The sequence below is a fragment of the Cibotium barometz genome, chromosome 1, assembly GCF_041138505.1.
Source record: "Cibotium barometz isolate CiBa-2024 chromosome 1, ASM4113850v1, whole genome shotgun sequence".
In the NCBI taxonomy this organism is placed as follows: Eukaryota; Viridiplantae; Streptophyta; class Polypodiopsida; order Cyatheales; family Cibotiaceae; genus Cibotium; species Cibotium barometz.
In genome coordinates this window covers 3,336,825-3,359,752 of record NC_141046.1, presented here as the reverse complement: position 1 = coordinate 3,359,752, position 22,928 = coordinate 3,336,825, and positions in this window count along the sequence as shown.

The following is a 22,928-nucleotide window of genomic DNA, read 5'->3' as shown; positions in this document are numbered from 1 at the left end:
CTTTTCCTTCTGGATCGAATAAAACTATCCCCCCCAGCCCCACATTGCCTGGAAGGGCTAAAGGCTCCATCAAAATGCATAGTGAAAGCAGTTGGTGGTGTTTCCAAATATTCATATACTTCTTCCTTTGCTCCTGTTCCTTCTTCCTCTTCCTTCCTTGTAAGCAAATCTGCAAGAGAGGCCCTAGTGGTGTTTTCTATAATAAAAGTGAAAAAGAATTCTTGAAGCTCGCAAATCCACTTTGCAAACTTCCCTCCTGCAGGATTGGGTTTGCGGACCAAGAATTGTAAAGAAGGTTGAGATGTGAGGAAGAAAAAAGGGCGAGGTAACAAGTATGACCTGAACTTCTTTACTGCAAAAACAAGAGACGAACCACCTTTCTCCATTTCACCATACCTCTCCTCGGCATCAGTGAGTTGTCGGCTTGCATAATACACTGGTTGCATACGCCCTTGCTCTCCCTTTTGCAAGAGTATAGCACCCACTGAATGTGATGAGACACTTGGGTTCACATAAAAGTCCTCCCCCCACCTAGGAGGTTGCACAATTGGACTTTGACTCATGCATTCCTTGAGCAAACAAAAAGATTGAATTTGATCGGGCCCCCATTGGAAAGAAACATTCTTCTTTGTTGTTAACAGATTTATAGGATACATCTTCTCAGAGAACATGTCAACAAAGCGTTGGTAATACTTTGTTTTACCCAAAATCCTCCTTACCTCCCTTACATTGGTAGGTGGTGGGAGGGCCACAATTGCCTGCACCTTCTCAGGATCCATCTCTATGCCTTCTTCAGAGATAACATGTCCCAAGAGAACCAGCTTCCTTCGTGCCAAGCGGCATTTTCCAGGATTAAGACACCCTTTTGCATCATCAATACTTTGCAAGGCCAACCTCAACTTTTCCAAGTGATCCATGCGGCTTGAGTAAATGCAAAAATGATCCAGAAAGACCCTTATAAACTTCCCCAAGTAGGGTGCAAATACCTGACTCATGAAGCGTTGAAAAGTTGCTGGTGCATTGGTCAAGCCAAATGGCATCACCCTATAGACATACACTCCCCAAGGGGTGATAAATGAGGTTTTCCTTTGATTTTCTTCACAAATCCGGATTTGGAAGTATCCAGAGTATCCATCACACACTGAATACAACTCATGACCTGCAACTTGATCCAAAATCTCATCCTGAAAGGGTAGAGGGTAATAATCCCTCTTTATGCATGCATTCAGAGGGCGAAAGTCCACACACACACGCCATTTTCCACCCTTTTTGGGAGTGACTACAACTGGGGAAATCCATTCTGAATTCTCTACTGGAAAAATAAATCCAGCTTCAAGCAAATTTGTTACCTCCTTCTTAAGCACCTCTGCTTGCACTACTCCCAAACGCCTTAGCCACTGCACCACTGGCTTACTTTGGGGCTTGAGATCAATCTTGTGCTCTACTAGGGTAACTTGGCATACTTTTGAGTAGCTGTTTACAAAAAGGTTAGGAAATCCATCCAACATACTTTTGAGTAGCTGTTTACAAAAAGGTTAGGAAATCCATCCAACATTTTTAAGTAATCCTCCCTTTCAGTACCTGCTATATGGACTCATCAAGAAGAAGTTCATTTTGTTGGTGAAGACTAGTGAGGTCCACATCTCATTTCTTGCACATGGTTGAAGAAGCTTCCCCTTCCAAGGCTCCATTGTCTTCAGCATCCCCTCGATCCCTTCCCAGGGAAAGACCAAATGCAACTCCCTCCACCTCTCCTTCTGAGATGGAATCCTCGGAGCTACCACTTGTCTCTTCTTCATCGGATGACTCTGACTCTGAACTTTCGGAAGTTGAAGGTTCACCTCTTACCACTTTCTTGTAGTGGACCTTCTTATTCTCACCTTGTAGAATAAGATCACCTGTCTCCCACTTTTGAATCGCCTTCACTTGGTGAAGCCATGGCCTACCCAATATCAATGGGTAAGCCCTAGTATCAGGCCTTGTAGGAATGACCTGAAAAGTTGTAGGCACAAAAATACCACATACATCCACTTCCAAATTCCTAACAATTCCTAAGATTTTCACCCTAGCATTATCAGCAAGTTTGATGCGATAGGGAGAGTTGGTAGAAGACAACTTTAAATCAGCATCTTTCATTGTTTTTTCACTCATGACATTGATTGATGCACCTCCATCAATGTATGCATTAGAAATTGTCTGTCCCTCAATGATGACATCAATCACAGGCACATCATCTCCTACATCAATATCCACCTTTTGAACCATAGGAGTCCCATTATCCCTCTTCTCCTTTTTCTTAGATTCCCTTGTGCTAGCCAGCTTACCCCATTCCTTTCTAAGCTTTGGAGAGAGTGCCAAAAGCTGCCCAAATGTGATTTGTGCCGTTTTCTCCCTAAGATCTGTTAAGAGGTCATAACTAAGAGATCCTTGTCCAAGAGGAAAATCAGATTGTCCAATTTTTCTCCTCGATGACTTCTTCTTCTTCTTATTTTTCTCCTCTTCTTCAGATTTATCTTCTTGTTCTTCTTCCTGACTCCTAGTTTTACGACCCCTTTTTGCCATTAATGGCATCAATGTTTCCTCTTCTTCTTCTGAGCATGTTTCCTCTAAAAGGGCTAAACTTTTATCCTCACTTTTCCTCAATCTTGGACACTCAATGCGATAGTGCCCCTTCTCTTGACATTCATAGCATGTGACACTAATTCTATCCCTAGGATTATCCTCAGCTCGTGGAACCCTAGGTGGCCTTGCATTGACTAAGCGTAACTTCAAATCAGCAAATTCTGCCATAAGTTGTGCAATGTTATGATCCAAGGATGGAGCTTGTACCTGAGATGTTGAGGCTATCTCTACTCGTGGTGGGGTTGGCACACTCGGAGAAGATTGGAATGTGGACTCAATATGAAGAGTGGCCTCCTTCTTTAAAGCAATACGAAGGGCCTCTTTAAAACTAGTGGGATCTTTGCTAAGAACTTTTCCATGCAAGCGGGGATCCAAAGCCCTGATAAACTTGCTCATCTTAAGGTGCTCCATTCCTAAATAACTCTTTGAATCTTCCATAGAAGGTGAAGAAGAAGAAGCAACAACATGTAAAGCAGCTTGTTGATATTTGATGAATAAGGCTTCATACCTCACTGAAAAGGCAGAAACTGACTCTCCATCCTTTTGGAAAATTTGATCCAATTGCAATAGTAAAGCATTTGGCGACTCCACTGTCCCAAATCTCTCCTTCATTGCTTTGGTCAACCTTTCCCAATCATTCTTGGACTCCTCTGGCAAAGCCTCATGCCAAGTTAAGGCTACACCCTCCAAGAAATCTGGAAGTATTTCTGCCCTCTCCTTCATAGACCAACCCGTCAAGCGGCATGCTAGGTTAAACTCTCGGAGATAACTCCTCGGGTCTTCTCCTTCCGATCCTCGGAACACCGGAATGTTGAACATCTTGCACCAAAAGATGAGTAACAACAAGGAAAATTTGCTTATTTCAAAATAACTTTCCTTTAATCATGCAGGACCTTGAGGTTGAAATAGAATAATTCTAAGTAAAACCTGCCCACCGTCTCCACCAAAAGATGTGACACGAAGTTGGGGTTTGGACTTCGGTCACTTCTCAGAATCAAAAACACATTTGAATGAAACCTCACAGCCTCCTCACCTCCCTTTCTCTCCCTAGGTTAAGATAAAGATATACACATCAAAGGTGAGATCATAATTCATGGAAGGAAAGATGAAAGGCTCAGGAGAAGCAAGAATTTCTGCCAGTCTTGGAGCTCCAAACAAAAGGGCGATTCTTTGTTGGAAGAAAATCTTCCGACTCAGGATTATGTGAATGGAAACATACGGGGAATATTGGTAAGGTTCATCCGTTCAAATTGGGCGATTTGGATGGAACATATTAAAGAAAATTAATATAGCAATCACTTACAAGAGGATAAGACACATGGGGTTTGCCTTTTTGATAAGGGATTAGGAGGAATTAATCATGATTAAGAAGAAAGAATGGCTAAAAAGCTATAAAAATAGAGATACACAGAGAATTGTAGTTTTAAATCCATAAAGGCTATGTAGGAGAGGATTATATAGATGCGTAGAGCTTGAAGAGAGCTTTGCGCCTATTTAAAAACTTTCAAAAACGGGCAACCGAGCAAAAAGTTATGAGCATTTTACTGCAAGACTATAAAACTGCCAAAATTATATAAAAACAGAGATACACAGAGAATTACAATTTTAAATCCATATAGGCTATGCAAGAGATGATTAGATATCTGCGTAGAGCTTGAAGAGAGCTTCGTGCCCATATAAAAACTTTCAAAAACGGACAATCGAGCGAAAAGTTATAAGCATTTTACTACAAGACTATAAAACTGCCAAAATTCGCCTAAAAATTAGCAACTTTGGAAGAAATTCTAATCATCAATGAAGTAAGGGATTAAGAAATTAGTCACATGAGTGGAAAGAGCATATAAAGAGCTTCCTAGCCATATGATCAATTTTAGAAACCAATACCCGAGTGATGAGTAATTACCGGTTGAAATTTGGGTATTGGACCACAAAACTGCACTTCTCTCTCTTTGCATGAAACCTCAATTTTCACATAGCCTCTTGCCTTTCATCTCCTTCATGATTCAAGCTAGAGGGTAAGGGTTAACATTGCTCAGCGGACAATCGTAAAGATTTACCTATGGTCCCCAAAGTCTTTCCACATGCTCATTACTGCTAAAACCATTGGTACCTCCAAAGGAGGGCGGCAATAAGGCAAGGGCTACCTTGAGAAGTCACAGGCCCGCCAAGATAATAACTCCTTATCCCACTTATCATGAATCATCAAAGAGGTCCAAAATTGGGTTAAGCATGAGGAGCTAATGCTAAATGAGACATTCACATGTAAAGAGAGTGTTTGAATAAGGGTTTGAAAGATAAGAGAATGGCAAAATGACACAAAATGCTCAATTGAGGAGGCTCATTCCTTGATTTGAAAGGGAGAGGAGGGCTCCTTTTATAGGTGGAGAATCAGGTGGAGAATCACCCTCTCTTCCATTGTTACAAATTACAACATAAAAATCTTCAACCCTTCAGTGACATAAGGGTAGATGTCACCATCAATTGTCCTCTTAGGCTAAGTCTTCTATTGATTATTAAATTGAAGACTTTTTGACTTTGAGAGTGTGATGAGATAATAGCCAAGCCTAAGTGGCGTGTAGGTGGAGATCCCACTTACACATGGCGGAATTCTCCTCTTCCATGTAGGCATTCTAGAAGAATCTTTCCCAATTATGCACCTACACACACTCCTCCACACACCTTCCACACTCCCCAACTTGTAGCCTTATGGTGAATACCATATTAATAATACAATTAAAATCCATGTGAGCATGAAGGCCCACTTTTATTTTCCACATCACTAGCCTATCTATCATACCAAAGTATTTATCAAGCATACTTGTGGCATTTACAATGTGTGCACCCTAAATCAAGTAAAACCATTATATTTGAAGATAGAATGTTGTTATCGGGGTAGCCGTCAAGCCGCCGCATCACCACACCGTTATTCCATTATGGGCGCCGCAATCTTCTTGAACAAGCTTCCACCTTATTACCATTGTGAAACCATCAAAATATGCACAAAATTGACAATGAAAGATATCAATTTTTCACGTCACAGTATCTATGTGCCAACTTGGAATTGGAAGACCCTTTGAGAATATTGTGACGGCTCTTAGGAAGCTTGAGCAACACATAATCACCTTCCTTGAATTCCATTTTGCGTCTATGCTCATCCGCATTTTCCTTCATGACTTCTTGTGCCTTCTTCATATTATCCTTGCATAATTGAAGAAGCTGTCTCATCCTTTCCAACTCTTCCTTGGCTAAAGGATTAGCCATTTTATTCTCATGGAAGGAAATAGATGGCACATGCACTTGATACCCATAAAGAGCCTCGAAAGGTGACCTCCCAATACTCAAATGCTTGCTTGAATTATGATAAAATTCAGCAAGGTAACGCCATTCATCCCATGATGCTTGCATGTCATGACAATAGTGCCTCAAGTACACTTCAAGCCATTTGTTTGTGCACCCTGTTTGCCCATCCATTTGAGGGTGATAGGCTATAGAAGGAGTGATATGAGTCCCCAAGTTCTCATACAATGTCCTCCATGAACTTGGTATCTCTATCACAAACTATGTTGAGTGGCAAACCATGTATCTTGAATACATGCTCCATAAATTGCTTGGCAATGTGAGAGGTCCCATAAGTAGTCTTAGAAGCAATAAAATGAGCTGATTTGTGAGTCTATCCACCACCACAAATACTTGATCCCATCCATGCTTCGTCTTTGGCAAGCCCGTGATGATGAAGTCCATGGAAATGTGAGTCCATTTTCCATCCGGAATAGGCAAAGGATGAAGTAAACCACTTGGCAATTGGTGACTATCCTTATTCCTTTGGCATGACACACATTCCAAAACAAACTTCTTGACATCCCTCCACATGCCTTTCCAATAGAAGCTTTTGCTCTCTTTGTCAAATGTCTTGTGAGAACACCAAGATGACCCGAAAGCGGTGAAGAATGCATCTCATGAAGCACCTTGGGAATGTAGGATGTTGGAACCAAATACACCTTATCCTTATGCCATAGTAGACGATTTTGAAGCTTATAATGAGGAAATTCTTCACCATCTCCTTGCTGTAATTTTTTGTAAATATGGACAGCACTCTATTTTGGCATATTGTCTCTCAAAATGCATGCATGATCCCTTCCACTGGGGTTGAAAGGAAACTCATCCTCTTCTTTGACAAAAGAATGACCCTCCAAGTCTTCTTCATGTGTCTCCTCAGTGCAATCTTCAAACTCTTCCACATCATGAGATGACTTGGAATCGTAATCCGCATCCATAATGATCATAGTAGCCACCACTTTCTTTGATTTGCAAATGTGCCCGGGTGACCACTTCTCTTTGCATTTAAAACATAGGCCTTTGCTCCTCAATTCCTCAATCTTAGGATCATCCATCCATTGAGTCTTCTTGAATGGTTGAGGAGGCTTCTTGATAAACCCATTGCTCTTCTTAGCATCATTATGAACTCCACTTGTGGACTGTCCACTTCCAGAAGATGTATGGAATTCGGAAGTGTAAGTGGATGTAGAAGAAGGTAGACTTTTCCCCACATTTGAAGAAGTGTGAAATGGTTTATGAAAAGGTACATTGGGCTGAACCCTCTTATACTTTGGCTCATATAGCTTTGCCAACCTCATAGCCTCTTTGATAGTGCTTGGTCTTTGTGCGCCGAGACATCCGCTTTGACGTATGAATCTAGACCATGCACAAACTTCTTCAATCGCATGCCTTCATTGAGTCCATCCACAAACATAGAGAGCTTCATGAACCTCTTGATGTACTCCCTAACCGCCGACATGCCCTTTTGTGTGAGTTCATACGATTCTTCATGGTATCGGTCAAGAACCAAAGGCGACACAAATGTCATATTCATTTCATGCTTGAGTTCTTCCCAAGTGTCTGGCATAACTCCTTCCTTGAGCATATGTCTCCACCATTGATGTGCATAGTCTGTCAAGCCTACCATTGACTTCCACCCTTGTAGCCATCGTGTCCATCTTAGCATTCATTTCCATCAGCATTTGCATGATCGAATCGATGGGGATGGTATGCGAAGATTGTGGGGTGTGCTTATGGGCACTTCCGACATTCAACTCCTTATTCCCTTCTCTTGAAGTATGCCCAAAAGTATCCCCTTCTCTTGAAGTGTGCCCAAGAGTATCCTCCGGTGCATCCAAAATTCCTTGTTCCATCATTGCCTCTTCACCCTCTACCTCGTCGGAAGCCAAAGTGTTGTGCCTCGGTCGCCCTTTTGGCTTCGGCCCCTTGGCTTCGGCCCCATGGAAACCTTTGGTTTCAGAAATTTGGCTCTAAATTGAGATAGGGATGTCCGCTTTAAGTGATCTAAAGCTTGTTGGAGAGCTAATGAAGTGTACTAGACCACTATGTAAAGACCCGTAAGAGATGAGGTGTGCTACTATTCTCTGTTTTAGGGTTTACAGGGTTATAGGCTGAAACGGTATTTTGGGTACAACTTGAGCAAGAGATATCCAAATGCAAAATTTTTTTTAGCTCAAATCAAAGCCTTTGATGAGTACTACAAGCCTATGTAATTGGATCTAGAAGACCTTCAAAACCATGTGAACTGAATTAGGGTTTACTATTTCTACAAAACCCTAAATTCTACCCTAAAGAGATATCAAAGTGTGGAGGTTAAGGGCTCGTTGGGTAGCTCTAAGGAAGCACTAAGAGCTCATATGGTTCCTTTTAATTCAGTCCAAAAGGGTTGGGACTGAATTAGGGTTTTTGTGAATCTGCAGATTCTTGCCAAAGTGACCCTTTTTGTGCCCAATTGATCTTTGTTTGCTCCCAAACCAATGTCAACACCTTCCACACCTCATTGTGGCATCCCAAGGTCTATAAATTATGCTCCACAAGCTTCAATTGTCTATGTATGACCAGAAATTTGAGAAAATTTTGACAGTCTCCTTTGTTTTAGGAGCTAAATCTCAATTTTTCTCAAGTAGCAATGCAAAATCCATAATCCTCTTATCAATTCCCATCCATTACATAGCATGTGCCTCAACTTGCATCACCAAAAGGCATACAAATTCCTTGCAATACCAAGCATTCACCATACGTTTCCCATGGCATAATGCAAGATCAATTCCCATGAGATGTCCATATTAAGGCGCCATTGCCATGTACATAAACCAAGAGGATGATTGTGCAAAGAAGATCGTCGGTGTAGTGCATTGAAGCTTGCCGATCTCTCGGCCAAGCTCTTCTCACCCCCGTACCTAGTCCGAACCAAGGCACAGGTTGAGGCCAAGTCTTCACCTCCACATTGAAGATCGTCGGCCGTACTGCTTTACCACGGCACTCACGGCACGGTGGATTCAAGACATGCTCCTCCCCCAGGCCTCTCCGCCAACACCCGGGGTACCCTCACCAACATATCTAGTTTCTAGAAATTGAAGTGAGTGCAAACAATTCTGAGGTGCATATAGCTTGAATCTGAAAATGAGGTGGATCACTTATTACAAGGATGTGGCATGACTCATGCCCATTACAATATACTCATAAACCATTATGCATGAACTCATGCTTATCCACATAGCTCCAAATGTCTACCATTCATCCAAAGATCCAACATCAATCAATAAGCACAAGTGAGGTAATACCATATACCAATGACATCAATATCCAATTGGTATCACTCCCAAAAGCATTGCTTATGAGTAATTGGCATCAAATGGCATTCAAGGGCATCAACTTGCATTTGAATGTAGCATTACCAATTGATTCCAATCACACATCAAGTTCTTCCAATGCATAGAATCACATTCATCATAACCATCAAGAGCATGTGAGTTTGTATAGAATCACATCCATCATAACCATCAAGAGTATGTGAGTCAATCTCTACACCATCTCATATGCATGTCCCATAGCAAAAGCCTTCTCATTATTACCCAACATCCACTTCATGCATGTGGCTCAATCAATGCATCAAAGCATATGCATTCCTTCATCCATTTATGCATGGATTCATCAACAAAGAATCTTGCATTTGTCTCACAAATGGCCACATGACATCCAAATGGGTGTGATTAAAGAAAGATGTGAGCAATAAGAGCATGTAATCACTTTCCAATGGATCATGAGTTATGTAGGAATGTTAAAATTCTATAAATTAGGGTTTCCATTCATGAATAACCCCAATTTGTCCATAGCATGATGCTTGAGAAAATGGCCATAGCAACTCACCAATGGTATTTCGAAAGCTTCAATGGTTGGATTGTTGCTTGATAGAGCCTCCAATGGATCCAAATCTTGAAGATTTTTTTGCAATTTCTGAGGGCTGCTCAAACCTCCTCTTCTCCCTCTCCAATAGCAATGAAGAACTCCCCAAAATCCACCAAAAAGATGCCAAACATCTTAGCCAACAACTAAATGGAAGAAATGGAATGTAATGGAGCTATTTCTTGAGATTTTAGGTCGTGAGGCTGCGTGCAAAATTGCCGCAGCCACGCCTAGCCTCATGGTCAATCAACTCCAAGTTAGCCCTCAGATAGCAATGGATAGCATTTACAGCCATTTAGGATTCGGACAGGACAAGTTGATGACACCTCCTCCTATGGAATTAAGCAACACTGGAAGCTGGCTTTTCAAGAACAAAGAGCATGGAAAAGCCAGTGCAGCAGGAAGTCTGGGGCTGATTACCTTGTGAAATGTTGATGACAGCTTCCTCCAATTGATAAATATCTCTACAGCAATGATAATCATGTGGTTGCCGGTGCTCTGTTGGGTGTTGGGATCTTAAATTTTGGTATCCGCACCGAATGTGATCCTGCCTATGCTGTGATTCATACATCAAAGTGGATGTCTCGGCACAAAGACCAAGCACTATCAAAGAGGCTATGAGGTTGGCGGAGCTATATGAGCCAAAGTATAAGAGGGTTCAGCCCAATGTACCTTTTCATAAGCCATTTCACACTTCTTCAAATGTGGGGAAAAGTCTACCTTCTTCTACATCCACTTACACTTCCGAATTCCATACATCTTTTGGAAGTGGACAGTCCACAAGTGGAGTTCATAATGATGCTAATAAGAAGAGCAATGGGTTTGTCAAGAAGCCTCCTCAACCATTCAAGAAGACTCAAAGGATGGATGATCCTAAGATTGAGGAATTGAGGAGCAAAGGCCTATGTTTTAAATGCAAAGAGAAGTGGTCACCCGAGCACATTTGTAAATTAAAGAAAGTGGTGGCTACTATGATCATTATGGATGCGGATTACGATTCCAAGTCATCGCATGATGTGGAAGAGTTTGAAGATTGCAGCGAGGAGACACATGAAGAAGACTTGGAGGGTCATTCTTTTGTCAAAGAAAAGGATGAGTTTCCTTTCGACCTCGGTGGAAGGGATCATGCATGCATTTTGAGGGACAATATGCCAAAAGATACAAGAGGAGTATCTTGTCAATGAGAGTGCTGCCCATATTTACAGAAAATTACAGCAAGGAGATGGTGAAGAATTTCCTCATTATAAGCTTTGGAATGGTCTGGATAAGGTGTATTTGGTTCCAACCTCATCCTACATTCCTAAGGTGCTTCATGAGATGTATTCTTTACCGCTTTCGGGTCATCTTGGTGTTCTCAAGACATTTGACAAAGTGAGCAAAAGCTTCTATTGGAAAGGCACGTGGAGGGATGTCAAGAAGTTTGTTTTGGAATGTGTGTCATGCCAAAAGAATAAGGATAGTCACCAATTGCCAAGTGGTTTACTTCATCCTTTGCCTATTCCGAATGGAAAATGGACTCACATTTCCATGGACTTCATCTCACGGGCTTGCCAAAGACGAAGCATGGATGGGATCAAGTAGTATTTGTGGTGGTGGATAGATTCACCAAATCAGCTCATTTTATTGCTTCCAAGACTACTTATGGGGCTTCTCACATTGCCAAGCAATTTATGGAGCATGTATTCAAGATACATGGTTTGCCACTCAACATAGTTTGTGATAGAGATACCAAGTTCATGGGCACTTTTTGGAGGACATTGTATGAGAACTTGGGGACTCAAATCACTCCTTCTAGAGCCTATAACCCTCAAATGGATGGGCAAACGGAGTGCACAAACAAATGGCTCGAAGTGTACTTGAGGAACTATTGTCATGACATGCAAGCATTAAGGGATGAATGGCTTTACCTTGCTGAATTTTGTCATAATTCAAGCAAGCATTTGAGTATTGGGATGTCACATTTCGAGGCTCTTTATGGGTATCAAGTACATGTGCCATCTATTGCCTTCCATGAGGATAAAATGGTTAATCCTTTAGCCAAGGAAGAGTTGGAAAGGATGAGACAACTTCTTCAATTATGCAAGGATAATATGAAGAAGGCACAAGAAGTCATGAAGGCAAATGCGGATGAGCATAGATGCAAAATGGAGTTCAAGGAAGGTGATTATGTGTTACTCAAGCTTCCTAAGAGCCGTCACAATATTCTCAAAGGGTCTTCCAATTCCAAGTTGGCACATAGATACTATGGACCATATTTGGTAGTCAAGAAAGTGGGTGATTTGGCTTATAAGCTTGACCTACCTCCTTCTACAAGGATTCATAATGTGTTTCATGTATCCAACCTTAAGAGGTTTGTGGGATCTCTTCCTCAAGAGATTGAAGAGTTACCACCGATAGATAAAGAACAAGAGATTATCTATGATCCGGAGAGGATTGTGGACAAGAGGACAAGGGTTTTGAGGAACCGGAACATTGATGAATTTCTTGTGAAATGGAAGCGCTTGCCCATAGATGAGGCTACTTGGCAATCAATGGAGTATGTTCAATAACATGGTTTACTTGATGGAAGTATTCCTTGATCAAGTGGCATGATTATTATGTAAAGAATGGGCATATCATGAGGTTTTATATGTGCTGTAATTTCTGGACAGCTTTGGTTGGATCTATTGTTGGGGTTATCACTCTACTCCAACACACTTGGAAGATCATTTGGTTCGATGACAAGTATGTGGGACCCTTTTGGGTGCGGCTACGCATCATTTGCAGCTCATTTTTATGGAGGTTTCATGAAGAATTTCAAGGGAAGCATCATCGACAACATGGCTGCCATAACAATCCTACATGCTATTTATGGAGGAGTTTGTCGGCTTCACTACATTTGGTTTCCCTATTCCAAATGTATTCGAGGTGCATTTTTGAAAACCTCTCTACTTCCCATGGGTTTACATTGAGATTGCGATTCAATTGTAAATATCTTGTATGATTTTGAGGACAAAATCTTTGGGAAGGGATGGTTTGTCATGAACCATAGAGCTTGATTTCCACATGTACATAGGGGCCCATGGGCAAAAGGAGAAAGTGGCTATAAATAGGGCTTGGGGAACATTGGTAGGATCTTTTGACACTTTTACTAACTTTGGTCATCTTGTACCTTTGGGCTCCATCAATGGAGATTTGGCCTTCCATGGTCAAGTTCATGGCTAACTTGAAAGCCATCCTCTTGGTGAGAGGTTAAACACACTTAGGCTATTTGTGCATCTTCTCTTGCTACATGCACTTATAGATTCTCTCTCTTTTGCATATTCATGTGATGAGCCATTTGATCACTAATCTCATGATTAATGGATGCTAGATTCTTGCTTTGATGTGTTTGATTCAATATTTTGCTCTAGATCCATTTCAAAAAATCAAAAAATTGGTTGGCTGCAATGCAAAGTGAATATGATGCTATAATGAAGAATGGTACATGGTCTTTGTGTGATTTGCCTATTGGTAAAAAGGTCATTAGATGTAAGTGGGTTTTTAAGTTGAAACAAAAGCCAGATGGCAGTGTTGATCGCTATAAGGCGAGACTTGTTGCAAAGGGTTATGCTCAAGAAAAGGGCATTGATTTTGATGAGACCTTTGCTCCCACTTGTCGTATGACTACCATTCGTAGCATTTGTGCATTAGCAGCTCATAATGGTTGGAATGTACATCAGTTGGACATAAAGACTGTGTTCTTGAATGGAGATTTGCATGAGGAGGTGTATGTATCGCAGCCTCGTGGTTTTGTTCAAAGAGGGCAAGAAAACAAAGTGTGCAGGTTGAAAAAGGCTTTGTATGGTTTAAAGCAAGCTCCACGAGCTTGTTGGTATGAAAATATACATGCATATTTGACTGCACATGGTTTTCAGAATAGTCCAACAGAAAGCACATTGTTTGCTAAACCTGTGGATGATGTACATCTAATCATTGCTCTCTATGTCGATGACATGCTGCTCATAGGACCAAATGAAAGTCATATTGCTGATTTTAAGGCTGATTTGAATGCCTCTTTTGAGATGTCAGATTTGGGGCATTTGCATCATTATTTGGGGATACAATTTAAGCAGTGTGATGGAGGTATTGCTTTGTGTCAGACAAAGTATATTGAGACATTGTTGCGGAGATTTGGCCTTGAAGACTGCAAGCCTATTGCTACTCCAATGGAGACAGGTTTGAAGTTGAGTCTTCATGATGCTGGAGATCACTTTGATGTCACACTCTATCAGACAACTGTTGGTTGCCTCATTTATGTATGCATTACAAGGCCAGACATTCAGTTTGTTGTCTCACAGGTGAGCAGGTTTATGCATAGCCTAGGGTCTCAGCATTGGAAGGCAGTTAAATGTATCTTTCGCTACTTGAGTGGCACCATACATCTTGGGTTGTTTTATCCCAAGGGGGGATCGTTGCCGCCAGATTTACATGCTTTTTCGGACTCAGATTGGGCTGGTTGCTATGACACAAGAGTGTCCACAAGTGGTTTTTGTTTCATGCTTGGTAGCTCATGCATATCTTGGTTGAGCAAGAAGCAATCTACTGTGCCCACTTCTAGTTGTGAAGCTGAGTACAGGGCAGCTTTCACAGCTACGGTTGAGTGTGTGTGGCTCAGATGGCTTATGGTGGCTGACTTGGGTGTTGGACAGGAGTCTGCCACCTCTATCTACACTGACAGTCAGAGCGCATTGGCAGTTGCGAGAAACCCAATTTTTTATGCTCGCACAAAGCACATTGAGGTGCATTATCACTATGTCAGGGAGAGACTCTCAGGAGGAGAGATCAGCTTGGCCTATGTGCCAACACAGGACAACCTCGCCGATCTTTTCACAAAGGCGCTTCCTTGTGAGAAGTTCGAAGCTTTCCGCAAAGATTTGGGCTTGCTTCTCTTTGTGGACTGATCTACTTCAGGCATGGCACTTCCCTATACATGAGTGCCAGCTCTCGTTTACACCATCACTCCCAGGGGGGATTTGTTGCCATATATATAGGCAATGATGTGTGTGAACACACTTAGGACCGTCGGGGCACTTTTTTCCTCTTTAGGAGGTTTTTTCCCCCGGCTTGTATATACGCCCATCATTCTAGGAATAACTTATCTTTTGTATATTGACACAATCTAATACATTGTGTGTTGTGTGCATTCTTATTTCTTTTCCAAGCTTTGTGTGCTTTCCTGCAACCCTAATTTCAACAAATTTTCAAGTGGGAGAGGATGTAAGATTCCTCCTCAAGATGAATATTGATTAAGCCTCTACTTCAATCCCTTGTAATCATTCTATGTTTCAGAATACAAGAAAATATTATTTTTCTTTGTTTTGCTTAGTGAGATAAAAATTTCTAGAGAGTGGTAAATCAATATTGGGATATTTTTGGATAAATAAATTCTATAGATATCAAAAAAATATTTCCTTGAAATAGAAAATCAAAATAGATTTTCCAAGATACAATTGGAATTAATTAAAAATGATTTAGAATACCTTATCCTAAGGATCAAGATTTTTTTAAAAATTTTGGATGAAAATTTTGGATTAAGGTTCCTATGGACCAATAAGTTTAATCCAAGTGTTGGGACAAGATAAATCCAAAGAATAAAAGAAAATACCAAAAAATGAGTAAATGTCCACATAAGATGAAGAGTTGACTAAGTACTAGATTTATTAGTTAAAAACTATGAAGTATTAATAAAAAATGAGATATTTTAGAGTAATCATTCATTTTTGACACATTGGTAAGAAGAAGGGGGCCCTTCAAGGAGGTGCCTATTTCACATGTGTGGATGAGTTTTAAACTAAAAAATAATAGGATATTTTTATCTCTCCTCTCTCCTAGATCAAACCAAATAAAAAAGGGAGCCAAATTGGTCCAAAATGTAAGATTCCTCCCCAGCCTCTCAAGATGTTCTGTATCTTCCCCTGTAATAATCGAATCCCTCTTCAGATATATAAAAGATCTTGTTTCTACCTATTTTGGCTTAGAGAGAGAAAATATTCTAGAGAGAGATTATTCAGATTTTAGATATTTTTGGATGGAAAAATATCTCTTCTTATTAAAATAAATTTTCTCGAAATAGAAGTTCAAAAAGATTTTCAGAAGGTGCATTAGAAGTAAATTATAATCTGTGCCCTAAGGGTCCAGATTTTCTGAAAATTTTAAATTAAGGTTCTGAGGGGCCAATTAGATTCATCCAAATGTATGGAGGAGATAAATTGAAGAAATAAAGAAAATCCCCCCAGAAATGAGTAAATACTCACATAAGATGAAGAGTGGACTAAGGACCAAAGGAAATACTAAAAAAATAAAATTTTGACACCTCAGAGTGGGGATTCCCCCTCATGAATGAGGCACCTATTTCACATGTGTAGTGGAGCTTTAAATTCTCAAATATTGAGATATTTCATCTCTCCTCTCTCCTAATTCAAGTCTAGTTCCAAAAAGTAAGCTAAACTGACCCAAAAATGGTCAAAACTTGACCAAACTGATCTAGAAAATTCTAGAATCAGTTTGCTTGGTTAGAAGCTTACTTTTTCCTATAAATAGAAGCCTCCCCCTTTGTAGAAGCTTAATAGTGTTTAATGCACTGTTACTCTACTCCACCCTAGAGCCCAAAACAGTGAATTTATTGATAATTCATTAGTTTTTGACCTTTCCCTCTTCTAAAGAATTGGTGGCCACTCTTGTTGCAAACAAGAGTAGATCCCTCAAATCATCAAGCCAAAGGAAAGCTCACAAAAATTCAAGTAAGCAAGAAATCCTACTTTTTCTTTATTCCTTTTAATGGTTTTCTAATTTTGTTTTCTTTAAAATGAAAAAATGATGTTATGCCTTGTTGGAAAGGCTTTCCCCCTCTCTTCATTCTTAAATTCAGCCTTTCTTTATCCTAGATAAGTAATCAAATTGTTAGAATTAAACTTTTCATCTTTTAAAAGTGAAATTTGATTAGTTTAGAATGCTTTAAACTATTTGGGATAATTTTTAAGTAATTTGAGGTTAGAAAAAATTGAAAAATGGTCAACTATACAAAGGAGCTTATGGCAAAATTTTCTTAAATTTTGTGAAATAAGTTTTATCTTTTATTATTCAAAAAGAGTAATCCCCACCATTTGTGTATTCTAAAAGTGTTATTTTCATTCTAGGCATAGAAAAATGCATAGTAGAAATATTTTTATTATAAAAGTGTTATTTCCATTAAAATTTAAATTCTATGCATAGAAAGATGCATATTGGTTATTTTTTAATTATAAAAGAGTGATTTTTATTAGATTTAAATTCTATGCATAGAAAGATGCATATTGGTTATTTTTTTATTATAAAAGAGTGTTTTTCATTAGATTTAAATTCTATGCATAGAAAGATGCATATTGGTTATTTTTTATTATTATAAAAGAGTGATTTTTATTACATTTAAATTCTATGTATAAAAAGATGCATATTGGTTATTTTTTTACTATAAAAGAGTGATTTCATTAGATTTAAATTCTACGCATAGAAAGATACATATTGGTTATTTTTTATTATAAAAGAGTGATTTTCATTAGATTTAAATTCTATGCATAGAAAGATGCATATTGGTTATTTTTTTAAATTATAAACGAGTGATTTTCATTAGATTTAAATTCTATGCATAGAAAGATGCATATTGGAAATAAACTTTTTTATTATAAAAGTGTTACTTTCATCAATATTGATTTTTATGCATAAAATGATGCATAAAAGAATTTTTATTATTATAAAAGTGTTATTTTTACCAATATTGATTTTTATGCATAAAATGATGCATAAAAGAATTTTTTTATTATAAAAGTGTTACTTTCATCAATATTGATTTTTATGCATAAAATGATGCATAAAAGAAATTTTTTTAATTATAAAAGTGTTACTTTAATCAAAATTAATTTTTTTACATAAAGAGATGCATAAAAGGATTTTCTTTTATATAAAAGTGTTATTTCCCTAGAAGCTGGATTTTATGCATAAATAGATGCATACAGAATTTTTTATATCAAAATAAGAGTTCTCTTTAATCCTATGTTTAAATCCCATGAATATTGGAAAATGAATAAGTAACTACTCAGTGAAGGAAAATTATACCGTTTCATATTCTCTAGGATGGTAATGAGAAAATTCAGAAAAACTATTGAAGTTAGAATTTTAGTTAAATGATTAATTTATTCCTCATAGGAATTCGTAATTAGTTTTGAATTCAGTTAAGCAAAATACTCAATGAATGAAATTCAGTAAAGTAGTAATTGAAATTCAGTAAAGTAGTAATTGAAATTCAGTAAAGTGGTAATGAATGAAATTCAGTAAAGTAGTAATTGAAATATTACCCTTCGAGAAAGATAGTTCAGGGAGAACCTTCCAAACTCCAACCCTGAATTAGACTATGACCAAGACGTAACTCCTTCGTCGGTTTCAAGAAAAGACGATGTGACCAGTTCAGTAATCTATACTCAAATTACCCACTGAATCTGAAATCAAGTTAAGACCCTTGATTCTGATCCGAGGATCAAGGTTACAGAATTTAGGAAATTCTATTGGAATTTTAGACTTGCGATCTAGAAGTATTGGGATATGGATTTAAGATATACCCATTGTATTCAAAAGAAAATCAAAACTGAAAACTTGCATAGAAACCCTGTTTTCTTAAAGGACTGTTTTACGCCAGAATGCTGGAGGGAGCATTTGGTATGTCTTTTTCTAAGGGAAGTTCGATTGCAACAGCTGGTGGGTGTTGAGATATCGAGCTCGTCTAGTGAGGCGGTGGACACTGATGACCCGCCTGGGGGATAGGCCCCACACTTACACCACTGGCATGGTTGGTGAGATCTTGGGTGATATGCGGCCAGTGGGATGACAGGCTGTGTGACCCATTCTAGAGACTGGCATAGTTATAGCGCCAGCTCATTTAGTCGGGTGCACACTATAGAGAACCCGTGTATGTATTTGGTTGAGTACCTTTCATATTGTGTGTACTCTTATTCTTGTATATGGTGTGTTGAGTGTTGAGTAAAGAAGAAGAAGATTTTCAGCCTCTCACCTTGTGTGTTCTCTATTAGGGTTTTGTGAGTGTGTGTGTGTGCTTGCAAGAGCTCAAGATCCCTTCCCCCTGCATCTTTTCATGGTATCAGAGCCTGGTTTGTGCTAAGGGCTAGCAAGAGAACCACAGGAAGCGATACGAGGGTAAGAGCTGCAACTACTCTTCCCTATTTGTGTTGGTGACTACACCCTTGTCGGGAGCTCTACGGGAGGCACCGGCAATGATCTCTGATTGAGGAGCTTTCTTCGCGAGAGTAAAGCTACAGGGCAACTATACTGTCCTATCGGACTATCCTATCGGACATAAATTTCAAAGCCGAAAACGCGTTTCGAGCGCGTCTGGACCTCCGTTTTTCAGAAAGCAGGCGATTTCGAGCACTGCGGGTAAGTCATCGATTCTCTGCAGAACTCTGTTTTAAGAACTGCAAAAAGACAGATTGACTGTGCAGACACTGTGGGTGCTGCAAAGAGGTCTACAGTTGCCATTGGGTGTATGTATGCACATTGAGGTCACTGGTTGTGACATTTGTAAGTACTACAGTACCGCTGTGCAAAAAATACTGCAGTTTGTGCAGAAAAACCAGAGTGCAGTTTCTGGTAAAATTGTGTGTTTGGCAAGATGTCAAATGATGGGATAACTCAGATTGTGGCTGAGAAGCTTGATAAGAATAACTTCCATGCTTGGAGGTTCAGGTTGACGAATTTCCTGATGGGAAAAGGCTATTGGGACTACATAGAAGGTGAGCATGAAGAGGCACCGGAGATACCGGATATAAATCTGACTGCTGCAGATGTGAAAGAATTTAAAGACTGGAACCAAGGAGCCAGGAAGGTTATGTATTGGCTCTCCATTAGTATACAGGACACCATGATTGGGCACATTCAGGATGCCAAGTCCCCCAAGGAGGCGTGGGACACCTTGGTAAAGCTCTATGAAACAAATACCAAGGCACGCAAGATACAGTTGAAGAATGAACTTCATACTGTGGAGAAAAAGAGCATGTCTGTGAATGACTATGCATTGAAGATAAAGGGTATTGTGAAATCCCTTGCATCTATTGGTGTGTCAATAGATGATGATGATAAGGTGGAGGTCTGTCTACGTGGTCTCGGGCCACAATACAAGGCATTCAAGACGTCTATTCAGACTCGGGAAAACATTCCCAACTTTACAGATTTGGTGTCTATGCTGATTATCGAAGAGAAGAGCTTGGGTGAAGACCACAACAGTCCTCACAAAACAAAAACAGTTCAGAGCAACAGGCCTTCTACACGAGTTCAGGAAGAGGACGAGGTAGAGGAGGCCGTGGACGCGGTCAAGGAGGTGGCCGAACAGGTAATCAGAATTATGGCCAGTAGCAGCAGCAGTAACAACAACAGTCCCAGAATCAACAACAACAACAACAACAACACGTAGGTGGAAGAGGCAAATTCAGAGGCAGGGGGAGTCAAAGAGGCCGTGGAAATTGGCAAAGGCAGTATAATGATGCATGTGAATGCTATTATTGTGGTAAGCCTGGACATGTGCAGGCAGAATGTTATAAGAAGCAGGCTGACATGCAAAATGGGAAAGTGCAGCAAAACAACTATGCATCCTCAAGCAGAAATAATGAGGATAATGAAAGGTTGTTTGTTATGTAGCATGTCGTGAATGCCATGTCTGAAAATGTTGATGCAACACAAAAAGATAATGTATGGTATGTGGATTCAGGTGCTTCGAACCACATGACAAGTCATGGGGAGTGGTTCAAGGAGATGAAAAACCCGGAAAGACCAGGTTTTGTGGAAACAGGGGATGACACTACTCATCCAATTGCCCATATTGGAGATGTGCCATTGTCTATGCAGGATGGCAAAGTGAAGTACCTTGCAGATGTACTTCATGTACCGAACATAACAAAGAATCTGGTTTCAGTCGGCCAGATGATTGAGCAGGGTTTACAAGTTCGGTTTAACCCTGATGGTTGTTATGTTGAAGACTTTAAAGACAAGTGCAGGTTGGTTGCAAAAGGCAACAGAGTGGGCAGAATGTTTACATTAAATGTAGACATGCCTGAAATGAGTGCTGCGATGTTTGCAAATGGTTCAGGAATTGTTGGAGACACAGACATTTAGCATAAAAGGATTGGACATGTAAATGTGCAGAGATTGAAGTCTATGCAGACAAAAGGAATTGTGACAGGGCTGCCAAAATTTAAAGTGGAAGGTATGCAGAAAATATGTGAAGCATGCCAATTTGGGAAGCAAACAAAGCATGTGTTTCCACGTAACAGATATGTGAGCAGAAATGCACTAGATGTTGTGCATTCAGATGTATGGGGTCCTACGAAGACCATATCTATGGGAGGCTGCAGGTATTATGTGACTTTCATTGATGACCACACAAGGAAAGTGTGGGTATATTTCATGAAGGAGAAGAGTGAGGTGTTCACTCACTTTCAGAATTTCAGAGTTTTGGTTGAAAAGCAAACAGGGAAATATGTAAAGTGCCTAAGGTTAGATGGAGGGGGAGAGTACTTCTCCAATGAGTTCTCTGAATTTTTGAAGAAGAATGGTATTTGGAGACAGTTTACATGCAGATACACTCCGCAGCAAAATGCAGTTGCTGAGCGGAAAAACAGGCACATTGCTGAGATTGCGCGAGCATTGATGGAAGAGAAGAATATGCCGCCTTGCTATTGGGCTGAGGCTGTTTCTACAGCAGTATACATCATGAATAGGACTCCAACTGCAGCCATACATGATGTAACTCCAGAGGAGAGGTTTATTGGCAGAAAACCAGATTTGTCTCATCTGAAAGTCTTTGGATGCATTGCATATATGCATGTGCCAGATGAGCTGAGAACTAAGCTGGATCCAAAAGCTGAAAAATGTGTGTTTATTGGATACTCCCTTGAGCAAAAGGGATACATGTGTTATAACCCTGCTACTACACGTGAGTTGAGGGTAAGCAGGGATGTTGTCTTTGATGAGATGAGCAGCTGGTATGCTGCTGAAAAAGAAGCTGTTGGGGCTGATGTGAGTGGAAGTGTGGTTGCACAGAATGCAGGTCAGCAATCACAGTCTTTGAGTGGACCAGGAGAGTCCTCATCTAGTGGGTCTATTGATAGACCATGGAGTGGCAGGCTGCATCATAATACCAGTCCTGCAAATGTGATTAGTACATCACGTAAAGGAAAAGAGAAAGTGGTTGAGCCCCTTGGTATGCCTGACATTTCTGCAGGGCATTCTCATGTTGATGGAGAGTCTAGTGGCTCAGATATGAGCCTTGATGAGGAGCTTGGGATCCCAGCTATGGATGAGGAGATGGATGCACTATATGGAAATGAAACTTGGGATTTAGTGCAATTGCCTGAAGGCAAGAAAGCCATTGGATGCAAGTGGGTGTACAAAGTTAAACATAACAGTGATGGAGGCATAAACAGGTACAAGGCTAGATTGGTAGCCAAAGGATATGCGCAGACATATGGGATTGATTACGAGGAAACTTTCAGCCCAGTTGCCAAAATGGCAACGGTGAGAGTTGTGATAGCAGTGGCTGCGTCAAAGCAATGGTCTTTACTTCAGATGGATGTAAAGAATGCATTCTTGCATGGGGATTTGCAAGGTGTATATGTTGCAGCCACCTGGTTATGAGGATGTGGGTCACCCCGAGCATGTTTGCAGGTTAAAGAAAGCCCTGTATGGCTTAAAGCAAGCACCAAGAGCATGGTCTGACAAGATTTCTGAATATCTTGTCACTATTGGCTTTCATATAGCCAATGCAGATTTCTCGCTGTATGTGAGACATGGTGATAGAGGAGTTGTGCTTGTTGTCATCTATGTAGATGACTTGATCATTACGGGGGACCATGATGCAGAGATCTTTGATGTAAAGATCTTGCTTAGACAGAAGTTTGAGATGAAGGATCTGGGGGAGCTCAGATATTTCTTGGGCATTGAGGTGATTAGGTCACCACATGGAATTGGATTACTGCAGAGACAGTATGGCTTGGACATGTTGT